This window comes from Nyctereutes procyonoides, unplaced genomic scaffold (genome assembly GCF_905146905.1).
Source record: "Nyctereutes procyonoides isolate TBG_1078 unplaced genomic scaffold, NYPRO_anot_genome, whole genome shotgun sequence".
Taxonomy (NCBI): domain Eukaryota; kingdom Metazoa; phylum Chordata; class Mammalia; order Carnivora; family Canidae; genus Nyctereutes; species Nyctereutes procyonoides.
The window spans coordinates 18,861,611-18,881,916 of NW_026575030.1; the positions used below are offsets into that span (position 1 = coordinate 18,861,611).

General features: G+C 57.4%; 1 protein-coding gene across 3 annotated transcripts in view; it reads right to left on the reverse strand.

The window, feature by feature from the left end:
- The window catches only part of XXYLT1 (xyloside xylosyltransferase 1), a 130,619-nt gene that overhangs the window by 31,878 nt on the left and 78,435 nt on the right, over positions 1 to 20,306 (reverse strand). The window lies entirely within an intron of this gene.

The window sequence follows — 20,306 nt, forward strand, 5'->3', positions numbered from 1 at the left end:
TGAGCCCCCCTGGTGCCCCCCATATGACTATTTTTAGATTTTTGTCCATCACAGATCTCCCCTGAGCAAGCTGATGCTGTTTTCTTTTTCTTTTCTGTTTTTCCAACGAGTGGGGTTTTACTCCTAATTCACGGAGGTGAGGCCGCCTCGCGCAGCCGGGCAAGGCAGGGGCCGTGTGAAAGGCCACCAGGGCCAGGCCCACGGAAGCGGCAGCAGCGACGCGCAGGGGCGTCAGGCCTGCGTTCATCCACCCACCCCCTCGGCACCGGGCGGGCCTTGGCCGCAGCCACGCTGTGTCCCCAAGAACGCGGAGCCCAAGGCGCTAAGAGCTTGGGCCACCTGGTAAAGGCAGGTCGGGGGCCGTCCCCTGCCTGGGAAACCAGCTCGGCCGCCCTTCTGCTCTCCGCTCACTCACGCGGGGACCGTCTACGGAGACTGTGTGCCAAGGTCGTGTTGAGAGCTGGGGACAAAACGGTGCTAGAGATCCAATCCCCACTCTGCAGGGAAGAGCTCGCGGGTTGGGTCTGGGCCTTCCAGCTCTGACGTTCCTCAGTTCTGTGATAATCTTGGCAAAGGCCCCACAGGACGGAGCAGCCTCCAGGCAAGGAAGCTCGCAGGGACGGAATGTGCATTCTCGAGAGAGAGGTGAGGCAGGGTAGCAGGTCCCTCCCCTCCCTCGTCGGACGCCAACTCCACTCTCCCTGGAGAAACACTTCAACAACCACGCCACGCTGCCCCTGCCGCGGGGACCCTCAGGCTGCCCTGCTCGCCCAGTGGAAAAACACTGGGAATCTGGTGGCAGAGGATTGGATTCTGCTGCCTGGTTGGGATGCAGTTACGATGCCATAAAGCAGAGGGGCCAAAAACCCCACCGGGAAGCAGAGGGAGCCCTTGTGACTCAGGGCAGCCACCAAACAGGCAGAAAGTTCTCCGTGTGGATCTTCCGAACCAGGCCAAGAAATGAAATGAGGCGGGCCTGAGATGTAAACGTGGGGAAATGTGAAGTACCCCAGGTGAGCATCGCCTCTGAGAAGAAGCCTTTGCTTTAGGAAAAGCCCTCTCCGAACGCTTCCCAGTAAATCCAAATGTTCGGAGATTGGTGCTTGAAAGAGCAGCCTTGGGAAGGCAGGTGTGACAGCAAGACCGACATCTAAGCTCTGGGAATCCTCTACCAGGGAGGACAGGACCAGAAATGGATTCTGAAGCATCTCTGAAATGACCACGTACATCATCTAAAGGGGGACCCGTCCAAGTGCGTCATCTCCCATCATGAAGAACGACAGAGCATCAGAGCCGGAAGGAAGCCTGCAGATGAGCAAGCCCACCTGCTTGTACCGAGAGCCGGTGGACCTGGGGCCACACGTGTGCAGGAGTCCAGGCCTGCCAGGACCTGTGGGCTGGGTCAGGACCGCTGAAGCCAGCACGCATGTGCCTCACTGCTGGCCGGTGCTGGATCCAGTGACCACTGTCGCTTTCTGGCATAGGGTCCAGGACTGGTGGCTCAGTGTCTACCTCCCACCCCCGCCTGGGAGGCGGAGGACCAACTAGCACCTCCCGGCTGACTAACAGGTACCATCACCCACTGGAAGGTGCCGGCCAGAGCCCTGGGTGGCATCCCTGACCTGTGGCGCTCTCACCCGCCTACCATTTCCCCCTCCTTAAACCTCGTCCCCAGCCCGGGCATTCACGTCTTCACTCCTCTGCAACCTGGTCTCCATCACGCGGCCAACGTGACCTTCCGAATGGGAAAGTGAAGCCAGGCCTCCCCACCCACGACTAGGTAACACCCAGGTGCTCTGTGTGGTTCATGGGGTGCTCCATGTCTGACCCTTGCTCTGTCTATGCCGGCACCCTGGACTGAGCTCTCACGGTACCCCAAAGCACCCGGGATGCCCTGACCTCAAATGTCCTCTCTTCCTGGTCAACCAAACCCTGCCTGTCTTCTGATAAGAGACAAGGTGTCGGCCAAACCCTCAGGATACGGGTCCACGGCTTGCACCCTTGAGTGTCTTCCCCACTCGCACTGCATCCCGAGCTCTTGGCAGTTCTAAGTCCTTTTAATTGACTCTTTAGCGACGAAGCGACTACCAGCACTGAAAGATTACTAGAGCCGTCGTGTCCCGGTGGCCAACGAAGAAATCCAACTGCAAGCCGAGTCTTGGAAAGTAAAAGGGCAGCTAACTCATAAAGATGAAATAAAATTCTTAAAAAATGACCTAATACGGACCTGTCAGTGCTTATGCTTCCTGCATCCTGGAGAAAGTACCGTGTGGGCGAACGGCGGGATGCTATCGCCGTCTCCTTCCAGGGGCAACGGGGGCTGGTGTGCACGCTGAAGTGCGTGCTGGCCGCAGCAGCAGGACTCCTCCTCCTCATTTTTTTTTCGATGACGGTTCTACCGCCATGAAACTCAGCTACGACGCGGTTCTTCCATTCAATGGTTTTTATCATATTCACTGGCACCATCCACCTTAGAACATTTCCACCGCCTGAGAAAGGAGCTTGACTCTCAGTCACCAGCCTCCACGCAACCCTCTGGGGCTCTTCTGGACGTTTCACGTCAACGGAGGCAGTGGCCTTAGAAGAGCGGCTTCAGGCTCCTCCACGTTGCAGTGTGTGTCAGAACTTTGCTCCCTTCTACGGTCAGACAACGTGCCGTCCCGTGAATACGCCGCATCTTGACCGTCGCCCCGCCAGCCAACCCGCCCTTTGGCGCTCACCCGTAACGCTGCTCCGTGCACACGCGTACAGGTTTCTGGATGGGCCCACGTGCGCCGTTCTCTCGGGCGTCTGCCGGGGGTGGGACGGCAGCGCCACATGCGAGCTCGGTGTTGACTTTGAGGAAGAGCCGGGCCGCTTTCCAAGGGGATTGCAGTGTTCGGTGTTCCCGCCCCGCCGGCAGGGCGCGACGGCCCCGACTTCTCCATGTCCTTGCCGCCACCGTGATCGTCTCTCGTCGCAGCCGCTGCCTGCAGTGCCATCGTGCCGTGGCAGGGAGTCGTGTTTTCCCGATGACGAAGGAGGTTGAGTGTCGTTTCACATGCCTTTTGGCCACGTGTGGGTCTCTCCCGCCTTCCTGCCACCTCGGCAAATACTCAGTATGACGCACCCGAGTCCCAGGAGCTCCAGGTAGACCCCTGGGTCCCTCTGGGAGGGCTGCTGGGTAGGCTCCAGCGTTCCCACCTGGGCAGGGCTCAGCCAGCAGCACCTCCACGGAGCAGCTGGAGCTGGCTCCCGAGGGACAGGTGCTGTGCAGCCTGTTGTCTTTGATCAACTGCTAGGCAGAGAGTGGCTGGGAGTAGGGCACAGAGATGAGGGATGTGGACCTTCTCGCCTTCAAGGCCGTGGCCGTCGGGCGAGGGAGACACCAGAGCAAGAGGCAGTAAGCGCGTCCACAGAGCACAAGCAGGAGCTTCAGGGACAGAGCAAAGGGGAGGCGACTCCAGCTTCAGGGCGGAGTATGCACAGGGAAGGGTCGCGGACGTGCCTGCGCCTGCACCTGAGCTCGGCTCATAGAACAAGGAGGACTTCAACGTGGAGCTGGGGGGCAGGAGGAGGGCAGTGGAGGCAGAGGAGTCTGGGGTACTGGGTCCAGGCCGGAGCCTTGGAGAACCTGAATGAATGCTCCTGTGCATACAGTTCCAGGGTGTGGGGAGGGGAGCAGGCCGGAATGGGTGTGAAAGATTGGGGTGAAGTGAGATCGAAGGGGGCCTCACACCGCCCCAGGCGTGGCTCTGTCCTCGAGCTACAGGCAGGAAGGAGGGCAGGAGCCCAGGGTGGCATGACCCCAGGGCTCCAGGGACCCAGGGCAGCAGGACCCCAGGGCTACAGGGCCCCAGGGCAGCAGGACCCCAGGGCTACAGGGCCCCAGGGTGGCAGGGCCCCAGGGCAGCAGGACCCCAGGACTGCAGGCCCCCAGAGCAGTAGGGCCCCAGGGCTGCACTGCTTGGGAGCTGCAAGTACAACAGCCAGCCGAGGCCTGAATTCTGTGGCTGGCAAGGGTTGGGTGCCACCCTTCGGGGGTGCACCCGGGCCCCTCGCTGCAGCCCGCCCTCTGGAGCGGCCACAGTAAGCGCTCTCCCTCATGCCCACCTGTTCCATCAGCCCGTCCTCCTCTGCAGTGGGGACAGCAGCGTCTCTCTGCCTCGGGCAACCTAGTTACCAAAGGGCTGGCCTCGTCTCGCTCCATCGCCCCAGAATCGGAACCTGAACCAGCTGGAGAAGGTCGCTCTCCCCCATCCTTCCCCATCCCCACTCACTTCCAGACACACGGCCTTCACGCGGGAAGGGGACACACAGGCCGCGGCCAGCCGGGCGTGCTCGCAGCCTCGATGGGGTTCTCAGCCCCAGTCCCGTCTTTCAGCAGCAGCAGTAGCCGCAAGGGCAGGCCTTGGCTTCACGGCCAGCGGTCCCAGACCCATAGCACCCGGTGTGCGGCAGCGGGAAGCACCCATCGGCAGTCACAAAGGATGGCTTCGAATCTGCTGCAGCAACAAGACGCATCTTCAGAGAGCACCGCTCCATTTGCAAGAAGGCACCGTCCCCACACTCCCTCCCCGACGGCCATGGGTCCACCGTGCAACAACGGTTCCAACCCAGAAACGGGACCCTCTGTCAGGGAGGGCTACTCCCTGAGCACAGGCTGGGCAGGGCCAGGGCGACAGAGGAGGGAAAGGGTTTACCCGTGGCGCCGACACATGCAGACCATCCTCACCAGGGGACGCAGCACTGCAGCACAGAGCATGTGGGCGAGGCTTGGGGCCTGCCTCCCCCATTTGCTCATTTTGCACAAATTCTGTAAAATGGACGGGGGACAGAGACAGAGCAGCCCAGCGATGAGGAGCAGCCCCTAGATTCGAACTCACGCCCCACATTTACAGGCTGGGATACCCCAGGCGTGTGTTTTTGCCTGTGTCTCTGCTCCTTCACCTGTAAAACGGGCATAGAAACAGAATTAGCCTCGTGGGGCCATGATAATTAAGCATCCAAGTACCATGAAGGGTGCCTGGCACACGGTGCATGATCATTAAGTATAAATTTTTCTTGTTACTGTAATTATTACAAAGCATATTTCTGTTTTCCATTAATTTATTAATTTTTTAAAGATTTATCTGACAGAGAGAGGAGCAGCAGAGGGGGAGGGAGAAGCAGGCTCCCCGCTGAGCAGGGACCCCCCCCGCCGATGCGGGACTCGATCCCAGGACCCCGGGATCATGGCCCGAGCCCGAGGCAGACGCTTCACCAACTGAGCCAACCGGGCGCCCCCGTTCTTCATTGATCTCAACTGCCACAGACGAAAGCGAAGTTTTGGAGGCATGACTGACATCAGCCTTCGCCGCGGTGATGACGAACGAGCCTTCTTGACGCACCAGGTCGGAGCTGAAGAGCCTGGGAGATGCTGCCCGTCGCCACTGCCTGTTTACTTGGAGATGTGCCGCTGCCCCCGCCATCCAGGAGAGCCCAAAAAGTTGAATTCTTAACGTCTAATAATAAAAATAACCTTCTGGAATGGAAGGTAGCTCTTTAAGGTTCCCCCAGGTCTTCCAACACGTCTGTGAGATGCACAGTAAGATTCTCATGTTGCCACTGAAGAAACCGAAGACGACTGTAACTCAGTTTGCTTAATTCCACGAATAATTCCCAAACTGTACGTCCCGGGGGGCCGGGGATGGAGCCCCGCGCCGGCTCCCTGCTGGACGGGGAGGCTGCTTCTCCGTCTGCCCCTCCCCAGCCTGCGCTCGCTCCCTCTCTCTCTCTCTCGGCCTCCAGCAAATAAATAAATTTTTTAAAAAACCCTGTATATTCTGATGAATGGGATTTTCTGATCAAATGAGGACAGAAGTAGCCACTTTCTATAAACCAAATCTTCCACATGAGCTCTGGAAAAACAGAATCTGATGGCATCGTACCCAGATCTGCCGGCAGCGGAAGCGGAGGGTCAGTGTGTCTGTCCACCGATGGACACCAGGAGCCAGATGGGATGAGGATGTGCGGACGGGGAGCTAGCTGTGGGGGGAGCACAGAAGGGAAGGAAGAGGCAGCTCAAGGTCCCGCTGGACGCACAGGTGGCTGCCCCCGTGGGGCACTGGCCAGGAGGGGACAGTGATGCTTCCGGAGCGATGCTAGAGTCCTGGTGGCCAGATGTGCAGGTGGGCAGCTTTGTCAGCTCTGTGGGAGGAAAAGAGGGGCAGGGCCTTTCTCCCGAAGTAGGAAAAAGAGAAAATAAATGTTGGTGCATCCAGCAGGTGTCCAAGAGTTGGGCGGGAAATGTGGGCCCACACGTGACAGAAGAAATCGCCCTAGGAGTGACTGCATCTCCCAGACTCTAAAAGAATGTGCCTGCATCACGCAGTCATTTTTTCCGCCTCACGTGATAATGTTCCATATTTCAATCACCTCCGCTAGGAAAAACAACCACAGGCAGACGGTCTGGTGTGCAAGGGGCTCTCGGATGCAGATTCTCGGTGGACACTGTGTATTTTGGCACAACGGCTTCACTTATTTTACGGATAGTCAAACGCCGCATTTGTGCCAGCTGCTGTTCCGGGCACCCGACAACCCTTATTCATCCCTCACGGCCCCCACCCTCCACGAGGAAGTCTCTGTTTTGCAGATAATGCCGGGACACAGGAAGGCCAACGGCTCAAGGTCACGCAGGCGGTGAGCGCGGCACCAGGCACGGAACTCCAGCCTGTGGTGCAACCTGCCATGAGGCTGCGGCACCGCAGCCGAGACAGGAAGGAAGGGACACAGCCCCCCCCCCCGCCCCCAAGACGCTGGGCCCTTCCTCGTGGAGAGTGCTAGGACCCCTGCCCCCCGGACCTCCTAGTGGGCCAGGCTCGCGGGCCCGGAAGCCCTTACAGGACGACTGCCCTACACCGCAACTCCAGGCACGGAAAGCTCCAGTTTTTCCAAATCCCTGGAGATCAGCCCAAGCATACCCCAGAGGCATCTAGGGTTTCAGTTCACTTGCATTCCAATATAAAAGTTAACTTTTAGGTGACCAGAGAGGCAGAACGTTCTCAGAGCAGCCACGGAGAGACCCACCCAAGGCCGTGAGAAATGCCTGACGGCCTCGACTCCCAGCCCAGAGCTAACAAATGTGAAAATGCACCGCCCACCCTTGGCCGGGAAGCTGAAGGCACAGGCCCCCGTCCGGACTGGCAGGGAGAAGCGAAGGCAGCTCTGGAGCACCAGGCCTGGAAAAGACCAGCCCGACTTGCGCATCTCTGCTGGGAGCTGCTGACGCCCGTCTTCCGCAGGGTCCACGGTCTGAGATGGCCGCGCCAGCCCCTCCGCCAGGAACAATGACGCAGCCACGGAAAAGTAGCTCGCTTTCCTTCCAATGAAGATGGCGACAGGACGAGGGAGGAGGGCAAGCAGGGGCACGTGGTCCGTGCGGCCAGACCTGGCGCTCACTGCTGCTTTCGGGGATCTCAGAGTCCCTGAGTCCGGGCGGCTCCCAACAAGCTCAAACGTGTCCTCCAGATACTGGCTTTCCCAAGCCTTCCTTTTCCGTGCCTTTCTCCTTCCCGTGGGCCCAGGCATCCTGGAAACCGTGCTGGTCCCTGTGCCCCGAGCCAGGGCATGACCCTTGCTAGTCCTCATGCGACGCTCCTGAGCTGCGTGCGCAGAGCGAGGCCGGAGACTGGGCCCCGCAGAGTCTGCCCACGCTCCGTGTCCCTGCAGGGGACGAGGCTGGCGCGGGAGGCTGGGTGGGACACAGGCAGCTATGAACCGGGACCCTGGCTCCCCAGGGAAGACGTGTGTCTGCGCGGCCTTGCTCTAGAGAGGCCCTCTTCCTGCCTCCGGGCGTCTGCGTCAACAGCCAAGGCCTTCCACCTGCGTTTCCTACTTGTTGACGTTCAGAAGTCAATGCCCTTCCTTGGGGGGAGGAGACGGGAGGTGGTATGAGCCCGCACCAAAGAGGCCTCAAAGGGAATGAGAGCCTCCCTGCGACTCTGTGTCTCCGAAGGACCCCCGCAGGGAGGACGCGGAGAAACCATGGGGAAGCGGGTTGTTTAAATTTAATATACGGAAAAACACTCCAGTGAGTTTTGTCCAGAAAAGAAACTAATGGGCTATTTGGAAGCAGCAAGGCCTGCAGGGCAGCCCTGAGCTGCTCAGGGGTCAGCCGTTAGCTTGCCCATCAAGGGTGTGCAGGCCCCAAAAAAGCAAATAACGCTCTTTGCCTCTGGAACGGAAGTGCACGGGATGACGAGATCTGAATCACAAAAGGCTGGATCCTGGGGCGCCGGGTGGCTCAGCGGTTGAGAGTCTGCCTTCAGCTCAGGTCCTGATCCTGGGGACCCGGGATTGAGTCCCGCGTCGGGCTCCCTGCGTGGAGCCTGCTTCTCCCTCTGCCTGGGTCTCTACCTCTCTCTCGGTGTCTCTCATGAATAAATAAATAAAATCTTTAAAACAAAACAAAAAAAAAACAAGTCTGGATCCAGAAGATACGTTCTCCAAATGAGGACAGGTGCTAGGGAGCAAGCGTCTAGAAGGAGGTGGCCCGTCTTCAATTTGGCCAAGTCACGTGCGGCCTTCCATAGCTGCTCCGTCCCACGGTGCCCGCGTGAGGCCGACAAAGGGCTCCCACCGGGCGGCCTGGAGAAGCCGGGGCGCAGAAGGGGCCCCAAGTGACGAGAGAGCGTGGGGAGACAGACAGCAAGTGGGGTGTGACACCGGTGGGGCACGCCGGGGAGGACGCACGGGGACGGCCACGTTACAAGGAGAAGCCCGAGGCCTCTAGTAGCGCTGCTTCAGAAATCGTTGACGCCGTACCGCCGCGACCACTTCTCGGTGTGCAAGCCGCGACGCCCAGGTGTACTCGCCGCTGGCTCTCATCTGGCCAGCTGCTGCCCCGTGGCCATCGGGCTCCACACACTGATCTTCTGCACCGCAGAACAGAAAAGCAAAGTCACGTTTTCCGTCACGGCCAAGGGCACACACCGGCCCATAAACCGTGAGGAGCTAAGGGCCCAGGACGGCGTCCCGGTTGTGGGCACGTAGGGCAGGGGTGGCCTTCTTCCTGCCCGGCACGCTCCTTTCCTGAGTCAGAACACATCCTCTGGCTTCTAAAGCTGCCCCGCCGCCGCCACCCCCAGATGAGCAAACCGGAGCTTTAAATACGTCACGCAGAGTCACCTGGCTGGGAAGTGGTGAGACCCGGAGTCGCACAAGTTCCCCACCTTCTCGCGCACCCCGCGGTGCAACAGGAGCATGCACGTCCCCAGAAAAACGCGCGATCTGGCTTCACCCCCAAGGCTACGGGGCAGCTCCCCTTGCTTCCTCCCGATACTTGGTGCCGTTATTTAAAAGTAACCAGCCTTCAAAACCCCAGCACGTCCTTAGAGACCCAGAGCGGGATGACGGCTGGAGGGAGGGCTGCATGCGCGGCCCCCAGGCCGGCCTTGTGAGGCTGGGAGGGGGGAGATGATGCTTAGCGCCGTCCTGAAAGAGCAATGAGCCCCGGCAGGGGAGACGTGCACGCGCAGGAAGCACCTGTCCCCCGGTCATGACCTGAGTGACCTCAGAGCAGTCAGCGCTGAGGAGCGGGGGGCACGGCGAGGACCACCGAGGCCCTGGGGAGCTCTCCCAAGATGGCGGCTTCTCACTGGGCCCTGCGGGAGGAGGACGGCGAAGGGAGGGCAGGGTGGGGGGAGAGCAGCCCGAGGCCACACGTGTGGGTGCACCCACCTGGGAGACGGCTGGACGGCCTGTACGGTGGAGACGAACGGCACAGGGGAGCCAGTGGGAGAAGGCGGAAGCAGGGGCGCCGGCAGGCAGGCTGCAGAGAGCCCTGAGCGGGGCCCACGTGGCAAGTGGGCTTTAGAATTAGCACGACGCCAGTGGCCGAGCGTGGGCGCTCACAAGAGTCTGGGGGCGTGAAGTTGTATCAGCGAATCTGGGGGCAGGGACAGGGCAGCCGTCCCTTGGCTGCGGAGTGATGCGGAGCACACCGCTTAGAGCCATCCGGACTGTCCGTCATGAGACAAAACTGAAAGCCAGGTGGACAGCCGGGCTGCGGCGCCCGAGAGGCAGGAGCGGTGCGAGGGGGCACCAGGGCCCCGGTGTCAGAATGAAGGCGAGGAGGAAGCAAGGTCCGGAGGCGCCTGCGCATTCCGGTGGCCGCAGACGCCTCAGAGGTTGCCCGGCCCTGTGCTGCAGGCAGGGTCAGCCCTCCGGCCGTATACCCCTGAGGGAAGGCCCGAGACTCATCCACGGAGACCACTAACAGGGACCCCCCAGCATTCTTCACAGCTGAGCCATTGGCCACCGAGCCGGGCTGCGCAAGCCCAGATGCACGAACATGAGGGGCGAGGGCCACTCCCCAAAAGCATCCCGAGCTCACATCTACTGCCTACGGCCTTATCTATCTTTTAATGCCAAGGCCGGGCCGCAGGGGCAAATCCGCAGTGTGGGCCTCAGTTTCCTTCCCCTTCCCAGAGGTGGGTTGAGCCGCCGTCACCCACGGCCCCTGCTGATCTCTCCCAGGACCTTCGGGAGATCCTGCTCCAGACGTACCCACGAGCCCATCTGGCAGGCACAGAGGGCATTTTTCTGAGCCCTGCACCTCGGCCTGGGGAGGCCCGGCTGCCCTGCATGGGCCATCTGCTGGCTCTCGGCACGCACCAAAGCGCACGGTCGCCTTTCCGGTCACGGGCTGACGGGGAGCAGCTCTGCCGAAGCGCTGACGTGTGGTTAATACGCAGTGAGGGGGGCGCTTGGGCGTTTCTGGGACCCGGCAAAAATACATGGTGAAAACCAAGCATTTACACTCCTGGGAGGCAGCTGCCTCGCCTCCACTTGTCTCCCCTGACTCCTGCATGCAATTATGGCCCAATCCCAGGGGTGAGCTCTCGAAAGCAGCAAATTAGTCTCTCCGTGGTGTTAGCACCACCCCGCAGAGGAGCCTGAGCTTCCATTCAACGCTGAGCCAAGGGACAGCTCGTGGACTCACCTGGACCACGGGAGAGGTGGGGGCAGGTGTGGGAGGTGCACTCAGAGACACCAGGTGCTTTTCCTCTTCCCCCTGGGAGTCCAGGCAAAGGGCAAACGGCAGCCCCGGAATGACCTGATATCCCCTCCCGGGTTCCAGCACATGGCAGGTCCAGACCCGCTGCCCAGCTCAGCCGCATCTCGGACCCTGGTACCTTGGCCTTCGTGGCCGCCTTGCCCTGCGCCCTCCCCCTCCCCCCTGGGTCTCCTCCCTCCATCTCTCCCTGCTCTGCCCCAGCGTGAAGACGCGTCCCCGGGTGGTCCAGGAGAGTGCTGCTTGACACTTGTCCCAGTGGAACCCCTACTGGCGTCCCCAGTCCACACCTGAAGGGTTGTAGCTTAAACAATGATTTATTGGTGAAATTAAACGGTCACCCCACCTATGCTGTACTTCCCCCAGAACCATTTCTCATTATGTTTATCTTTACTTACTATAGTCAGGCAGATCTAGAAAATGGAATGTTTTCTTTTTTTAAGATTTTTATTTTTTCTAATTTTTTTAAAAAATTTATTTATTCATGAGAGACACAGAGACACACAGAGAGAGGCAGAGACCCAGGCAGAGGGAGAAGCAGGCTCCATGCAGGGAGCCCGATGCAGGACTCGATCCCAGGACCCTGAGATCATGCCCTGGGCTGAAGGCAGATGCTCAACCACTGAGCCACCAGGTGCCCCTCATGTTACAATTTTATACAAAACCACCACTCACCTTCACATGCTTTTGAATGTGATATGGCGAATGGACCAGAGACTGGGGCCCGTCCGGTCCGGTCTAGTCCGGTCTGGTCTGGGCAGGGGACTGGTGGGCACCTCCATGTGCAGCCCATCACATGCAGTCCGGATGCTGCATCTGGTCCACACACCCCTCCCAGGTTTTGGCTGGACATCTCAGTCTCCTGGGGGCTCAGAGGCCCCAAAGACGGTCTCTACTCGCTAGCTCATCTGTAGGATGCCCTTGACCTTTGAGAGCAGCTGAAGGAAGGTGAGGTGTGAGGAGAGCAGTGACCTGAATGACCAAAACCACACTATAGTCTTTCCAAACCCTGATGACGTCTTGGCAGGAAGGAACAGGCAGAAAAAATTAGAGATGCTCTTCCCCTTGCTCTGGTTCTTCCTTCTAAAAAATGAGCCGACATTATGTCCCTACCTTGCTTAGACACTACTTCCCAGACTCTCTCAAAGCTCAACACCAATGAACTACCCTCACATGAAGAACGTGAACGTCTTGTTTGCTGCCCAGTCGAGTAGAACGCTACGATTACATCGCCCTCTTTAAACGGTTCCAAAGTCACGATTCTTGGGTCAAACCATATCAAATGGTCTGAGTCAGGGAAAGAGCTCCCCTTGCTTAGGGTCCGTGCAGATCCCAGGCTTCATTTCATGGAGGGTGGCAGTGTTTCCCAACAGGAACCCAGTGGAACCAGAGAAGCAGCCAAACGCACGGGTGCCTCACGCCACACTGACCGGAGGGAGGCCCCGGGAGCATCTCCCCGACCTCACATTTCTAGAAGTCTGTCGGGACCGGCAACCTCATAATCAGTGCTCACCTACAGCAGCAACGACGTACCAAACGTTAGGTGATACACAGAAAGCAATTCTGGTTCCTAAAAAGCTTCCTCTTTTAAAAATAATGATAGAAAATTCTTGAGGACAGACACACCTGGGAAGGCTGGGTCCCTGGAGCGGTGTTCCCACGGGCAGCTCCTTGCTGTTGGGCTGAGTTACCCAGTTCAGGCCTAGGAGGCCAAGTGTTCATTTCAAACTCAGCTCCAGTTTTAAAACCTGGTATTTCTGCAACGTCTAGTTCTGCAGCGGACCTGGAGGCAGAGGGCCTGGAGGCTGCGTACCCATTTCCCCTACGGCCGAAGGGCGGCCGCAATGCGTACCCGAGGTGGCCCTGGAGTCACGGTGATCCCCTCCCCCCCCCCCCCCCCAGGAAGAGGCTTACAGAGGAGTCTTTTTTGCTGCCTGGATTGCAAATGAGACGTTTATTTGGCAAAAGAAACAAATTCTAGTAAGACCCTTTGGGGGGCCTCAGTGGGGAGCACCTGCCCGGGCCCATCTCCCGGTGGAGCGTCCCACCAACGGGGCCACAAACTTCCGACGGGCAGGGTTCAGTTTCCCGCTATTGCTTAGCCGGACCCTCGGCAAAAGCCACTGCGTGAGCGTTTACTTGCGCACAGAGCCGGGTCCATCCTGGGAGCCTCCTGCAGGCTGTGCTCACACAGCAATCCCACCTCCCTTCCACAAATCCTTTCAGAAGGCGGACAGGGATTCGAAAGGCGGAACAGCGAGCCGGGGACGGCGTGTGCCCCACAGTCGGGGTCGCGGCCCTGCAGCAGGCATCTCCGCGGCCCGGCGGAGGGAAACCCGAGCGTAACAGCACCGACTCGCCACTCAGTCGCCACTGAACTTCAGCGGCCCGACTGCCTGCATGTTGTGATCGCTTTGAAAGCAGGGACCGTGTCTCCTCCCTCGGAATTCCTCCAAGTTCACCCACGCAATGAGCCCAGCAAAACTCGAGAATAACCCCGTGTCCCCTGGACTGTCTTGAAAAGGAAGCACAGGGAAGCACTGTGTGTAGGAAGGGCGGCGGGGGGACTGCAGACCCTCCCCTGGCAGCGGCCAGCACAGCTCGGGGAAGCAGCTCTCCCCGAATCAACCAGTGCTCCTTCGTGGACTCAGCAGGCATCTACTAGATGCCTGGGCCTTGGCCTGCACCCCGAGGAGAACGGGCAGCGTGCCCGCCCCCCCCCCCCATCCATTCTCCCTCCTCCACGAGACATCTGCTTGGGTACCAGGCGACGGGTCTCTATGGGCTCAGCGGTGCCCCAGCACGGCTAACACGCAGGAGGAAACACACCGACCTGAGCTGTGCCTGCCGGGAAGGGAAGCCCTCTCGTGCCTGTCAGGACCCCCTACCCCCTGGGGCCAGCACAGCCCGCCCCCAGCAGCCTGCCTGCGGCCCGTGGCCCTCGGCGGGCGCTGGATGCCCACAGCTCCAGGCGCACAGCGGCAGACGGGCCATGGTTAACATTCCCAGGAACACAGTTCCATTCCACGCTTCTGTAGACATCTTTTCCCTTTTATTTATTTATTTTTTTTTGGTAGATTTTATTTATTTATTCATGAGAGACACAGAGAGAGGCAGAGACACAGGCAGAGGGAGGAGCTGGCTCCATGCAGGGAGCCCGACACGGGACTCGATCCTGTGACCTGGGGTCACGCCCTGGGCTGAAGGCGGCGCTAAACCACGGAGCCACCTGGGCTGCCCCCTGTTGGGTCTTTATTTTTCTTTAATTTTTTTAATTTTAATTTTTTATAAATATTTTATGTATTTATTCGAGAGAGAGAGAGAGAGAAGCAGGCTCCATGCAGGGAGCCCAATGCAGGACTCGATCCCAGGATCCAGGGATCATGCCCTGAGCTGAAGGCAGACGCTCAACCACTGAGCCACCCAGGTGTTCCCTCTTTTCCCTTTTAAAACACATTTTCCCAGTGGTGGGAGTAAAAAATGATCACCTCATAGTAGGTATTTTTATGTCGACCGCAGGGTAGGGCTCTCCCTCCCCTCCTGTAATTCCTGGGGGGCCCCCGTCACCACCTCTGGACCACATGGGCAAGGCCTGCAGGGGCCCCGGGACTTGAGGAAACTCTCAGCCACTATGTAAAAGGCAGCAGCCTTTTTTCCGTTACAGATTGAACTCTAATAGAAACTGACAGGCTCAATTTTGATTAATCAAAAAAAAAAAAAACAAAAAACAAAAAACCACGAGCACAAGCGCCAAGGAATTCCTTTTCGGGTGTCAGACGGAAAGAGAAGCTACGACCGGAAGGGGTGGTGGCAGCAGGGCATCTCCTATGAAGCAGAACTTTGTGCCCAGTGAGGATTTCAGACCCAGGGACTTGAGGACAGAATGACACGACGAATTCACACAACCCTCCTCATTGTCCAGACCAGGCGACAGCTAATAGGATGCTTTAAAATAATAATAATAATAATAGATGAGAGCTGACATTTACAGGTGCAGTGGTATGTACGGGCTGTGACGTGCTTCAAGACAACAGAGATCCACAGGAGGGAGGAAGAGGAGAGGCGAGGAGTAGGGATGGAACCAGCCTGGCCACGGGCTGGGGATGCCTAAGCTCCATGAACACTGTAACACTCACGCACCCAGCGAACTGCGGGAGTCTGTCTCCTTCTGCATATGTTTGAAGTTTTCCTGAGTAAAACAATAATAATAATAATCCTATTGGGAGACCACCAACGCTTAATGCAGAAATACTGAGTTGGGTATAAGGGTGGCCAAGATACACTGGTAAGTGAACCAAAAAAAACATGCACAAGGGTATAAAGTATGAATCCATGTATACGCGCACACGCACGTTGGTAAATTGGCGGAAAGTTTCTGGGAAAATAAGAGTCCTCATATACTTCTTGAATCTTTAATGAAAATACATTACTTTTATATAATGAATTTTTAAAAATATTTTATTTATTTATTCATGAGCAACACAGAGAGAGAGAGAGGCAGAGACACAGGCAGAGGGAGAAGCAGGCTCCATGCAGGGAGCCGGACGTGGGACTTGATCCTGGAGGTCTCTAGGATCACGCCCTGGGCTGAAGGCGGCGCCAAACTGCTGGGCCACCAGGGCTGCCCTGAATTTTTTTTTTTTTTTTTTTTAATTCAAGCAGTGCAGCAGGGCAAAGGATAGTAAGGTTAAAACAATGAAGTGAACATCTTGGAGCAGAAAGCTCGTTAGTGATGGGTGAGCAGGGCTGGAGTCCTGGGGGGCACCGGGGTGTGGACAGCACCTGGGCCTCTGCAGGGCACTGACATACCTTGGCTGACACTGTGGGAAGCAGGAGGGGGTGTCGGCCCCCTTCCTTCCTCCCTGCTGGCTACCCCCACGCTGCCGTCTTCCACCTGCACAGCTCCCCCTCTCCGAGCTCCTGGTTTCCCACGGACCAGACTGAGAGTTCCCTCCTTTATTGTGGACGGCTGATTCCTCCTTGTAACGCTGTCTTGCAAGTAGCCCATGCAGCTTCAGGTATACAGTGAGAACATAAAACCTCCCTGCATAGACACTAAATTCACGGTGCTGATCTCAGGGGAGGGAGGGAGAGAGGGAAGGACGGTGCACAGCATCCAGCATCGACACCCCAGCCGCCACCCCAGCCACCAGGGCAGGAAGTAAAGGATCGGCCCTCTTGTCTTCCAAAAAGGGCAGGAGGTTTATATGGCAGGGAGGTCCTACACACAGGCAGGGAGTTCAAGGGCCAAGACGCCGAAATAGTGGCACTAATTCTGCCGTCAGTCGCTCCTATTTTACACACAAGGGAACCACCCCAGGAGTTAAGGGACTTCCCTTGGGTCACAGCCCTAACTAAGGGGCTGAGCCGGGAGGAGACAAATGGCCACGACCAGTCGGGAGCACCAGTCTCCACCAGGCACCCCACACACGGCGGTTCCACGCTCCAGCCAACCCCACCGTGAGTGCTCGGGTCCCGACGTGCCCCCATCCACGCAGCGCCCGCCGAGTGGCACAGGTGGGGCCATCCCGCACATCCGTCTCCCAGCCCTGCGCTAAGTCCTCACTCGCTCCCGGCGGCCCTGGACGGGTCAAGGCTACACCTGCGGAAAGACTGGGCATTCCAGCCACCCGGAGAGGGGCCAGGCAGGCACAGACGCGATCGATAAAAACCGTGTGGCCTAAAGAGCTGGAAGAGCAGACGCTATTACAATACCGGACGCAAAAGCAAATTCCTGCCCAGTGGTGTGTTATCAGCAGCTGACAGGACTAGCCTGCTGCTTCCACCTCATGGTGGGTTCGGGCTCAAACAGCACACAGCGGGCCCGCGGAGCCAACGGAGAAGGAGCCGGAAGCCGGTGGCCCCGCCAACAAGGCTCCCATTCAGCAGCTCCTCGGGTGGCCAGCTCCACGATGGGGAGGAGAGGCCGTGGTCCCAGCTCCTGGGCTCGCTCACGCTCATGCTCACTCTCGGGCCAGGCTCAGCAGGAACCCCGCGGCCCAAAGCCAGGCCTCCCAGCTCCAGAGCCCTCCCCGCGGACCCAGATCACAAGCCGGCCTCTAGCTGCTGCAGAGCAGTGACCCTCAGACCTGGTGCCTCACGGAAATGTTGAGAGCGGCCGCCTACCCCCCCCGCACCCTGCACCCCACTTTCCTTACAAGCTCCCGCTTCCATAAGGCTGTGCTCCTGCCCACTCGGGGATTTTGTAGAAAAGCCGGATCACTCCCTTCTACTAAACAGAGGTTTTAACTCCTGGGTAGGGGTAGAGCTACCAGGTTTAGCAAAACATGCAAACCAACAAAAAACAGGGTGTCCGCGGATTTAGATTCCATACAAACAGCAAATAACTGTTCTGTAGATGTATGTCCCCTGCAGGATTTGGAGTATACGTACACAAGGCAATTATTTGCTGATTTTCTGAAATCCAACCTAAGTGTATGTCGTGTGCCTTAACTGACAACCCCGTATGGTTTCCTGGGGTAGAGCAGAAGTATCCAGTAGAACGAACCATCTCGAAAAGAAAACAAACAAGAGCTGAGAGGATTACGGGAGGAAAGTGAGCAAGTGCCCTACACTGAGCGTCTCCCACGACCGCAGCTTTCCTGCACGTTGCTTCACGTACGTTCCCCGGTAATTCTATGCTTCAGGCGTAGTTATCCCCACTTATACGTTAAAAAATAAAACAAAACCGAGGCCAGGGAATCAAGTGACTTGTAAAGCCTCACAAATCCACAGCTTCTGAGAACGGCCCAAATGGGATTTCTTCGGCATCAAGAAGGAATCTGCATCTTCGGGGATCCCTGAGTGGCACAGCAGTTTGGCGCCTGCCTTTGGCCCAGGGCGCGATCCTGGAGACCCGGGATCAAATCCCACTTTGGGCTCCCGGTGCATGGAGCCTGCTTCTCCCTCTGCCTGTGTCTCTGCCTCTCTCTCTCTCTCTCTGTGTGACTATCATAAATAAATAAAAATTTTAAAAAAAAGCTAAAAAAAAAAAGAAATCTGCATCTTCGGCATCTGCTCTGCCTGCAGATACATATTTATAGTGTCGCAGGCTCTACATAAGGAGGGTCCTACAGTCCTACGTTCATAAGGAAGCAGATTCAAAATGGTATCCTGGACTGATGTGTGTGTAACATACAGCTGCCCATTTGCAGAGAAAGCATCAGGCCCTTCTCCCCTTCGGCCGTGTATCCCAGAGCGAACACGTCACCTATGAGGAGTTACCTGTCCAGTGGTCTAGTTCTCCGACAAAGAGGCAGAGAAAGAGCCAAGACAGGGCCGTTCCACCCGAAATGACCGTGGCTCCCAATCTGCAGACAAGAAAGGTCACGGTATGTTTGACTCAACAGAATCCTAATGGGGGGGGGCACCTGGCTGGCTCAGTTGGTTAAGTGTCCGTCTTCGGCAAACCAGGTTCCAAACCTGCTTCTCCCTCTCCTGCTCCCCCTGCTTGTGTGCTCAATCTCTCGCTTTGTCAAATACATAAAATTAAGAAAAGAGGAAAAAAAAAAGAATACTAACAGGGACCCTAGAGAAAAAAGGTGCCTCTACCACTAGCTCAGCATCCCATAGTCCGTCACTTCCCAGGAAGTACAGTGAGTTTATTTATTTATTTATTTTTAAAGATTTTATTCATTTATTAGAAGCGGGGGGGGGGCAGGGACACAGGCAGAGGGAGAAGCAGGCTCCATGCAAGGAGCCCGACGTGGGACTCAATCCCAGGACCCAGGGTCATGCGCTGAGCTGAAGGCGGCGCTAACCGCTGAGCCACCCGGGCCACCCCGCAGTGTGAGTTTAGTATACATGTGGGCGTGGAAGTGGGGGGGGGGATTAAAAAAAAAAGCAAAGAAAGCTATTTGTCAAATGAATAATGAGAACTACTTTTTCTTCCACCCCCCTCCAAGCTGCTAACGTTCTTGGTGGCACACAATGGAGGGGAAACAACCATAAAAATGACTTAACGTGCACCCTTTTGAAGTACAGTAGCTGTCAGGCGAGGGCCTATAAACATAACACAGTCGAGGAGATCCAAGATTTATTTCTGCTCAGTGAACTTCCAGTGCAAGATGCACTCGGTGCGTCAGTCAAGTTTTTGCTCCTGTGCTGTTGCTTTGTTTCCGGATTTTCCTTTCTTTTCATAGAGGCTAGCAGATGTTGCTTATGATAAAGACCCTGCCCACCTCCCACTCGGCCACTTAGGGAGACCACGTGGTTGTGGGAACTCCCACTGGTTCCCGGTTCCTCAAGGACCGCAGGGGGTGGGCAGTGGGCAGACGCGGGCCGGGACGCCCCTCCAGCGGTGATGGCCAGGTCAGAGGCGTGGGGCCGCGGCGGCCGCTCCAGAGAAGGGCCCGGCTCCGCTCCTCACTACTCGTCCACGCCCCGGTCTCCTCCCACCCCTTCCCCACAAGCACCCGTACCCGGCCACAGGCTCCAAAGATGCACACAACCAACACTTTTTCTTTGGGGCCACTGGAGTCTCCAGTTTTCTAGCGGAAAACAGCAGAAATTCCACAAAAACCCACAGTCCACTCCCCGTCTGACCCACCGGCACCAAACCCTTCACAGCCCCAGCCCAAGCCCAAGATGGCAAAGGCTCAGAGGCAGTTGCGCCGAGCCAGTAGGGCGCACGTCTGTGCGGCGCGGTCATTTGCAGACTTAACTATTAAAAGCTTTATAAGCACTTCAGCGGGGGAGGAAGGGGGAAGTGCGTAAAGGGGAGTTTGTTTCTGCTGATCCTGAGCGCATGAGCCCTACAAACAGGCCAGACTCTTCCAGCAGCTGCAGGGGCCTCAGTTTTCTCACTGGACGTCATGATAATTAAAGACTGAAGGCGAGAAAAATTCAATTTCATTTTGGATCTAAAAATCTTTCAGAGATTTCTTTTGAGAAGTCCAGACAATTAAGCTGATTTAAGTTTCACTGTTAGTAAAATCCTAGATCTACAAACATATGAATTCTGGCCAACTCTATTTAAATGGGATCATGTCTTCTCCACTTATATTAGATGGGAAGGTTCCAAGCCAGGGCTTGAAGGTGCCACTGCTCTGCCTGCATTTAACCATGGGCCTGGTGTGAGTATCCCGGGGACCCTGGCCCTTAGGGAGCAGCGAGGGGTCCACCAGCAGACACGCAGCCTCAGGACAGGACAGAAAACGAGGAGACGGCGGGTCAGGAGGGCGGCATCACGGTGCCAGAGCAGGTGGATGGAGGGCTTGCGGCACACCTGCTCCCATCCTCACGTGGGAGGAGCCCAGGCCCCGAGCGCAGA